Genomic DNA, 9464 nt, shown 5'->3' with positions numbered 1-9464 from the left:
AGTTTTGAGTTGTTAGCCAATTGGGTTTTAGTTTAAATCGTGATATCTGGCTCCAGCCAACACAGCAGTAAGGACAATCCCAAATGCATAAGGGATAAATATGTCTGCTTTTCCTTTGTTTGTTGTACTCCCATGGCAAGCTGGCTAGCGAGAGTACCCTTCCTGCAGTCCAGGAAGCAAAAATTGCTTGCTGAGAGATCCTTTGTCTCAGGGCTGATTTTTCTTTGTGGCACCGAGCGTTTGTTTCCAACAGATTAGTTGTAACGAGGTGCCAATTTGTAGAGCTCAGAGGCCAAGCATAGTAGAATAGATAGATGTCCTAACTCCTCAACACCCACTTTGAGGAATATCTGCACAAAAATGATTTTTAGGATTTCTAAATTAGTTAACAGGCTGAAAAAGACCCTCAGGTGTCCCAGAGGAGAGCTGGCAGTGCTCAGGGGTTGCTCATTTTTCTGAATTACTCATCCATCTCCTCTCTCTCTACTGGCACAGGGAATTGACAGGCAGCCCTGGCTGTTTTGTACACAGGGCCTGGATCTCAACCATGTACCAAATAAAAGCTAGAAAAAAAATGTACCACATTTCATCTCAAACGTTTTCCATAGTATATATGATTTTTTATTTCTATTAAACTACAAAGTGAACAAGCTTTCCTCTTGAACTCCCGGTGAGCCAGTCGAAACTAAAAGCCTGGCCAGGTACGGTGGCTCACACCTGTAATTCCAGCACTTTGGGAGGCTGAGGAGGGTGGATCACCTGAGGTCGGGAGTTTGAGACCAGCCTGACTAACATGGTGAAACCCCATCTCTACTAAAAATACAGAAAAAATTAGCCAGGCGTCATGGTGCATGCCTGTAGTCCCACCTACTCGGGAAGCTGAGGCAGGAGAATCCTTGAACCCAGGAGGTGAAGATTGTAGTAAGCTGAGATCGAACCACTGCACTCCAGCCTGGGAGGCAGAGTGAGACCCAGTCTCAAAAAACAAACAAACAAACAAACAATCAAAAACTAGAAGCCTGAGTAATGGACACAGTGCAGATTCAGAGCTGAACCAGACTGGAATTTGCACACCAGCTTCACCGTGGGATGCTTTGGGATGCTCAAAGTCACTGCTCTGTGCATCTCAGTTTTCTCATCTGGAAAGTGAGGTGAGTCATCTCCGCCGGTTCCGCTTGCAGCTTTGTGGTGGGGATATCGGATACGAACCTGCATTGAGCATTGAACACTGAACAGCACCAGATACATCGGAGGAGGTGCGGCTTGGGTAGTCAAATCATGTGGTTTTCAAAAGGTAGGAAATGGAAACATCCATATGTCTTTCCAACCTTTTGTCCCCCGAGACAGTCTTCCTGTGTCATCCAGGCTGGAATGGGTGGTGCGATCACCGCTCACTGTAGCCCCTGCCTCCGGAGCTCAAGCCATGCCCCCACCTTATCCTCCCAAGTAACTAGGACCACAGGTGTGCGCCACCACATCTGGCTAATTATTTTTATTTTTATAGAGACAGGGTCTTACAAAGTTTAGACCCAGGCAGGTCTAAAACTCCTGGCCTCAAGCCGTTCTCCCACCTCGGCTTCCCACGGTATTGGGATTGCAGGCGAGAGCTACCATGCCCGTCCTTATCTTTCCAACCTTTGTGGGTGCGTGTGAATAAATTACTGCTTTTTGTTCTGCTTGGAACGAGGAGAGAATTTGTTAGGCTCCACCCCCTTTTCCGTGGGCTACGTCATAAGCCGGTGGCCAATGGGCTGGCTGCCTACGGGTAGAGCGCCCGCCCCCTTATCCAATCAGCTGCAACTGAGGGTTCACATGCCATTCCGGCAGCCAAGCTCCCTGGCAGGTGCTATTATGATGTTCGTTTGGTAGATGAGAAAACTGAGTGGTAACTGAGCCAATGACATGAAGCCAGTAAAACACAGAATTGTGATTCAAACCTTGGGCTTTAAATCGTGTCTTGCTCATCTCTGCCTCTCCAGGGCTAAGCAAAGTGCCTGGCATAGTAAGCACTCTGTATGTGTTTGCCAAGGGAGAGTTTGAGAAGAATAACCCTTATTTTACGGGCTTATTATGAAAATTAAATAAGTTAATATGAGTGAAAGCATGTGGCGCAGACCCTGGGGTTGAGAGGTGGTGAATAAATATTCGTTTAATTCATTCATGAATTCATTCATTCATCCCCCCTTATGGCTTGGAGCCATTGCTCCTGGCAAACCTGGAAAGAAGGCAAAACCTGTCGTCTCTCCCTGAGCCCCACATTGCCTTTAGAGATCTGGTGCTCTTCCTTTCCCTCTGCTCATGCATAGAATCCACACCCCCTCTTTGCCAGGAGGACTTAATGGTTATGATAAGCCCCTCTCTGAGCTGCTTCTCCAGGCCCACCTCTCTCTTCTCCTACACGACCCTTCCCTAGCTCCCCACTCACACACCAGCCATCGTGGGCTGCCCAGAACTCACCCTGGGCTTTCCCTGCCTTGTGCTTTTGTTTACACCCATCCTCCTCCTGGTAGGTTCCCTGTCCAGCCTTCAAAGCTCAGCTCCAAGGGAACTCTTCCGCAGAGGCTTTTATTCCAGCCAGAAATCACCGCCCTCAATCGCTGCCCCTCATTGCTTTATCTTCACCCCTCTTAAGGTACTGAGGGTGCCAGGGATTGACCTAAAAAGCACTTGGATGGTGGAGTTTGCATGTGTGGCTCGGAAGATCCACACTGGCTGTGTGTTTTGGGCGAAGTAATTTAACCGCCACCCCTCCCCCAGCCTACATTTCTTATATGGAAGAACTGAATTAAATAATCCTCACTGCATAGGGCTGTTGTGAGGATCAAACTAAATAAAATTAGAACAAATAATGAATACTCAGTCGTTTGCATTTCCCTAGCCCGATATTGCACTACAGAATGTCAGAACTGAAAGGGATTCTAGGAATATCAATCAGATCCAGTGTTTCCCAAACTTTTGAAAAGCTAAGCAAAACCATTTCTTCCTATGGTGGCATGGGGGTACTGTTCTGTTGGAGACAGGACTGAGCTCTGTCTGCCCACCCAGCTCTTCCATCATCCCATTCCTCAAAGGCTCTTCCTCTCAAGAAGACTTCTAGTTTTGTCTTAGCCAGAATAATTAGGCAAGAAAAATAAATAAATAAAGGGCATCGACATTGGCAAGAAGGAAGTCAAATTGTCCTTGTTTGCAGATGACATGATTTTACATAGAAAACCCTAAAAGCTGCATCAAAAAACTCTTAGAAATTGTGGGAAGTGGAAAAGTTCTGCTTCAAAGTTTCCTTTCTTGTTTAAGAAAAACCGTAAGTGTTAGAAATAGCAGTTTGTTTTAAACACTTTCTTCAAAGCCTTTTTGCTTTTTCCTGGTAGCTCTTTGTTAAGCCCCATCCTATGTGGCTGTTAGACATGCTCACAGGCACATAGTACATTCTATGTCCTTGTACTTTAACCAAGATTATCTGTGCTGAGCGTGCTCACAGGCATGTCCCAGCTTGCAGACAATGCCCCTTCCTTATTTGGACTTCCTTGTTGTTCTCCACTGCTTTTACCTGTTTAGAAAAATTTTAAGTTGTTAGCCAATCAGGTTTTAGTTTAGATTGTGAGGTGTGGCTCCAACCAATGGAAATCAAACACAGCAGTAAGGACAACCCCAAATGTGTAAGGGATAAACATGTCTACTTTTCCAGCCAGGCGTGGTGGCTCACGCCTGTAATCCTAGCACTTTGGGAGGCCGAGGCAGGTGGATCACTAGGTCAAGAGATCGAGACCATCCTGGTCAACATGGTGAAACCCCGTCTCTACTAAAAATACAAAAAGTTAGCTGGGCATGGTGGCATGTGCCTGTAATTCCAGCTACTCAGGAGGCTGAGGCAGGAGAATTGCCTGAACCCAGGAGGCGGAGGTTGTGGTGAGCCGAGATCACGCCATTGCACTCCAGCCTGGGTAACAAGAGCGAAACTCCGTCTCAAAAACAACAACAACAACAAAAAAAACAATTAAATATGTCTGCTTTTCCTTTGTTTGTTGTATTCTCATGGCAAGATTGCTAATGAGGGTACCCTTTCTGAAGGAAGTAAAAAGAATTGCTCTGCTGAGAGACCCTTTGTCCCAATGCTGACTTTTCTTTGTGGCACCAAAAATGTACATATAACAGAACTGATAAACAAATACAGTAAAATTTCAGGATACAAAATCAACATAGAAAAACCAGTAGTGTTTCTATATAACAATAATGAACTAACCAAAAAAGAAATTGAGGAAGCAATCTCACCTACAGTAACTATTAATACAAAAACCCTAAAATACCTAAGAATAAAAGTAACCAAGGAGGTGAAAGATCTTTACAAAGAAAATGATAAAACACTGATGAAAGAAATTGAAGAGGTCCCAAAAATTGGAAATATTTCACATGTTCATGAATTAGAAGAATATTGTGAAAATGGTCATACTACCAAAAGTGATCTACAGATTCAGTTGTAATCCCTATCAAAATATCAATGAAATTCTTCACAGAAATATAAAAAACATCTTGGAATCTATGTGGGATCCCAAATAGCCAAAGCAATCTTGAGCAAAAAGAGCATGCTGGAGTCATCCCATTACCTAACTTAAAAATGTACTGCAAAGTTATCTTAACCAGAATAACCATGGTACTGGCATAAAAACAGATATATAGATCAATGGAACAGAATGAAAAATCCAGAAATAAATCAATGTATTTATAGCCAACTAATTTTCTTTCTTTTTTTTTCTCAGAAATTCTCAGTATGGTTTGTTAGTGGCAATGTAAATCGGTGACAATCATGAACCAAATTAAACAAATCTACCTAGTGAATAAATTCTTTCTTTCTTTCTTTCTTTCTTTCTTTCTTTCTTTCTTTCTTTCTTTCTTTCTTTCTTTTTCTCTCTCTCTTTTTCTTTCTTCTTTTTGACATAGAGTCCCACTCTGTTGCCCAGGCTGGAGTGCAGTGGTATGATCTCGGCCCACTGCAACCTCTGCCTCCTGGGTTCAATTGATTCTCATGCATCAGCCTCCTGAGTAGCTGGGACTATAGGCACCCGCCGCCACACCCAGCTAATTTTTGTATTTTTAGTAGAGATGGGGTTCCACCCTGTTGGCCAGGGTGGTCTTGAATGCCTGACCTCAAATGATCCACATGCCTTGGCCTCTTAAAGTGCTAGGATTACAGGCATGAGCCACTGCACCCAGTCTTAATGGATTAATTCCTAATCATTATTAATTGCTCATAATGTATCCAGCAGATATGTTTTAAAAGTCAACAATATGGCCGAGCATGGTGGCTCACGCCTATAATCCCAGCATTTCGGGAGGCCGAGGCAGGTGGATCACAAGGTCAAGAGTTCGAGACCAGCCTGACCAAAGTGGTGAAACTCCATCTCTACTAAAAATGCAAAAAAAATTAGCTGGGCGTGGTGGCATGCATCTCTAATCCCAGCTACTCAGGAGACTGAGGCAGGGAATTGCTTGAACCAGGGAAGTGAAGGTTGCAGTAAGCCGAGATCATGCCACTGCACTCCAGCCTGGGTGACACACCGCGACACTCTGTCTAAAAAAAAAAAAAAAAGAAAAAGAAAAAGAAAAAGTCAACAATATTAATTTCCTTTGTAGATTAATTGTTTAAAAAAACTGTTTTGAGTCAATATCCATTAATACTTGAAAGTGCAAATACAAATTAAATAAGATTGAAAAGACTAACATATGCAACAAAAAAGTCTATAAAACAAAGATAAGTTTAAAAACATTGCACAATGTACTTTCTACCTTTTTTATAGAAAATATTTTAAAACAGGACATATTGTCTGGATCATACACGAAAGTTCACATCCAGACGCGTTTTCTATCAAATTCTTATCCTTTCTTCATTGTCAAGATCTTAATTTTCATTCCTGGCTGGATTGTTCTTCCTTGGAAATTCTGTCATTCCACTAAAATATTTCTCATGGAAGCAATTATGACCTTGGTATGGCAGAAAACGATCACTTAGCAGACACGAATACCGGTCCCGGTTCTCAAATTTCTCCACCTTTTCCATTGTGATCAGGCGTCTTGATGAGTGACTGGAAAGCTTCTGCTCACGGTTGCTAACAAGTTTCACGCAAAGGTGCCAGGGCACCATCTCTTCAGTGTATTCTGGTGTATACACTGGTAGCCAATAGACTACCAGTCTTCCACCTAACCCAAGGGTCTCAGCTGCGAAGCTTAACAAGTCAACAAACATATCACTCAGATGATAACTCAAGGAAACAGGATGTGGCTTTCTGGACGTTTTTCCATCTCCTTTGGTATTTCCTTCTGTGAACCTGTTCTCGTAGATTCTCTGATACCATGTGGGGGATCGGTAATGACGGCATCAACATATGTGCCTTTTCTCCAGGAAGGTTTAGATGCCTCTGAAACCAGGACATCAAGGTAATACTTCTGTAAACCATATTGACAAAGATTGGCTCTAATGTTTTCCTCTGGTCCTTTCCATATCTGCTTTCTTTCCTACTGGCCTTTCCCAAGCCACGAACTGTGCTGTAGTCTGTGTCTGCCCCATACACATATGCACCAAAATAAGCAGAGGCTATCGTGAGGCCATCTAGAAGAGCTAATTGTCAAGGGGAACAGAAAAGCTTTCCTTTGCTTTCTTTAACACAACTTTATCCATTTGGTTGGAGCGAGTTTCGAGAAGACCCAATTTACAGTTACAATTAACAGTACACTGCTGTTTGAACAAATGGATCAAAGACAATATCATTTTCTTTCACTTTCCCATGGTTAGCCATGATGAATGACAAACCAGCATCCACACTTGTATTTCCAGCAAAGCGCCCTGTTTTGACACTGTATGACCCAGTAAGCTCTCTCTGTCCATCTGCAATCCATCTACCAAAATAAATATTATGTGGATTCTCAGGAATGCAGTTTGGGTCCAAACCACAATCCTCCAAAACAGAGAATATGTGTTGCCATTTCTTTAAATTCACTTTTTCTTGAAATAGGAGAAATTTACGTGCATCTGTTTGCTTGATTTTCCTCTTCTTGTGTCAATGTCGTATTACAAATGTGAATCTTTATTTTATATGTAGAGTCTGAATGTAGAAATGGAATCATCTTCTCCACAGGGTAATTTTTAAGAGAACTGTACGGCTCCTCAGGAGATTGTCCAGGACCCCACAGTTCACATATAGATTTGGCACACACTGTCCATCTCATTGAATTTCTTGCATTATCTTCAGAGGGAATGCTAAGAATCCAAAATGGTGACTTTCCATGTTTTTTGACTGCTGGCGAACTGGCCTCCAAAACACAAAAGCAAAGACTTTATTTCCTGAGGCATTTCAGCTTCAACATCAGACAATCACAGTTCGGGGTTTGGCAGGTGAGCTCCAGTGCTCCTGCACCAGCAGCGCCATTGAAGCTACCCATCGAGGTCCCACTTCATTCTCCCTCCCACAGTAGAGTCTACACTGGGACCAGCCAGCTGATGTTCAACAAAGGAACCCAGAACATTGAGTGGTGAAAGAACAGTCTTTTCAATGAGTGCTGCTGGAAAAACTGGATATACATATACAGAAAAATAAAACTAGACTTCTATCGCTCACCATATAGAGAAAATCAAATCAGAATGGATTAAAGACTTAAATGCAGGACCTGAGACTATAAAACTACTAGAAGAAAACACTGGGGGGACACTTTGGGAGGCCATTGCCCTCAGCAAAGATTTTTTAGCACTGGCAACAAAAGCAAAAATAGACAAATGGGATTATCTCAAGCGAGAAAGCTTCTGTACGTAAAGGAAGCAATCAACAGAGTGAAGAGACAACCTACAGAATGGGAGGAAGTATTTGCAACTACTCATCTGATAGGGAAGTAATAGGACATATAAACGCTGGGTGCTGTGGCTCACACCTGTAATCCCAGCACTTTGGGAGGCCAAGGGAGGATGACCTGAGGCCAGCAGTTTGATACCAGACTATATAAGATATGCAACAGTAACAAGAACAAAGTCAAATAATCTAATTTTAACATGGGCAAATAATCTGAATAGACATTTTTCAAAAGAAGACATATGAATGGGCCATGGGCATAGGAGAAAAATGCTTAACGTCATTAATTGTCAGGGAAATGCAAATCAAAAGCATAATGAGGTATCATCTCACCCCAATTAAGGTGGCTGTTACTAAAAAGACAAAATTAACAAATACCGGCAAGGAGGCAGAGAAAGAGGAACTCTTTATACACTGTTGGTGGGAAGGCAAATTAGTATAGCCATTATAGAAACGGTATGGAGTTTCCTCAAAAAACTAAAAACAGAATTGGCGTTTGATCCAGCAGTCCCACTCTTGGGCAAATATCCAAAGGAAATGAAATCAGTTTGTCGAAGAGACGCATCTGTACACCCATGTTTACTGCAGTGCTATTCACAACAGCCAAGATATGAAATCAAACTAAGTGTTCATCAATCGGAAATGTGGTATATATGCACAATAGAATAATATTCAGCCATCAAAAGGAATGAAATGTTGTCATTCATGGTAATGTGAATGAGTTTGGAGGACATGATGTTAAGGGAAATAAGCCAGGCACAGAAAGATACATACTGCATGTTCTTACTCATGTGTGTTGGCTGAAAAAGTTGATCTCCTAGGGGTAGACAGGAGAGTCGTCCACGTTGGTGTGTGCGTCCATCTTTGTTCCTGTTTATTGCTGAGCAATGTACCAGGCATACCACAATATGTTTATGCACTTACTAGGTGATGGGTGCTGGGGTCATTTCTAGTTTGGGGTTGTTATAAATAGGGATGCTGTGAACATTCACATAAAAGCCTTTGTGTGGACATATGTTTTCATTTTTCTTTTTCTTTTTTTTTTTGAGACGGAGTTTCGCTCTTGTTACCCAGGCTGGAGTGCAATGGCATGATCTCGGCTCACTGCAACCTCCACCTCCTGGGTTCAGGTAATTCTCCCACCTCAGCCTCCTGAGTAGCTGAGATTACAGGCATGCGCCACCATGCCCAGCTAATTTTTTTTTTTTTTTTTGTATTTTTAGTAGAGACGGTGTTTCACCATGTTGACCAGGATGGTCTTGATCTCTTGACCTCGTGATCCACCCACCTCGGCCTCCAAAAGTGCTGGGATTACAGGCTTGAGCCACTGCGCCCAACCATGTTTTCATTTTTCTTGACCAAATACCTGAGTGCAGTTGTTGGGTCAGATGAGGTGTCTGTTTATGAGACACTGCCAAACTGGTGTTACTTTTGTTGGTGAACTGAGTTTCTCTGGCTATGACCCTATTGTGAAACTAAGCCATGTGGCTCACAGCTTTATAAGGGTTGCTTTGTACTCTCATTGGATGAATTTTAGCTGCATATGTTGTCTCTCTTAAAGGCGTTTGCGTTTTAAACGGAAGTCAACCGTTCCATTAAACAAACACTCCCCCAAACTTCAAGTCATAGAAT

At 42.6% G+C, this 9464-nt stretch overlaps 1 pseudogene; it reads right to left on the bottom strand.

Annotated features, from left to right (window-relative positions):
* Positions 1 to 5900: 5900 nt before the first annotated feature.
* Positions 5901 to 7327, bottom strand: LOC116543817 (annotated as a pseudogene).
* Between the last annotated feature and the right edge of the window lie 2137 nt (positions 7328 to 9464).

The sequence above is a fragment of the Sapajus apella genome, unplaced genomic scaffold, assembly GCF_009761245.1.
Source record: "Sapajus apella isolate SASKATOON/1434 unplaced genomic scaffold, GSC_monkey_1.0 scaffold197, whole genome shotgun sequence".
In the NCBI taxonomy this organism is placed as follows: domain Eukaryota; kingdom Metazoa; phylum Chordata; class Mammalia; order Primates; family Cebidae; genus Sapajus; species Sapajus apella.
This window is presented reverse-complemented; position numbering and strand designations above follow the sequence as displayed.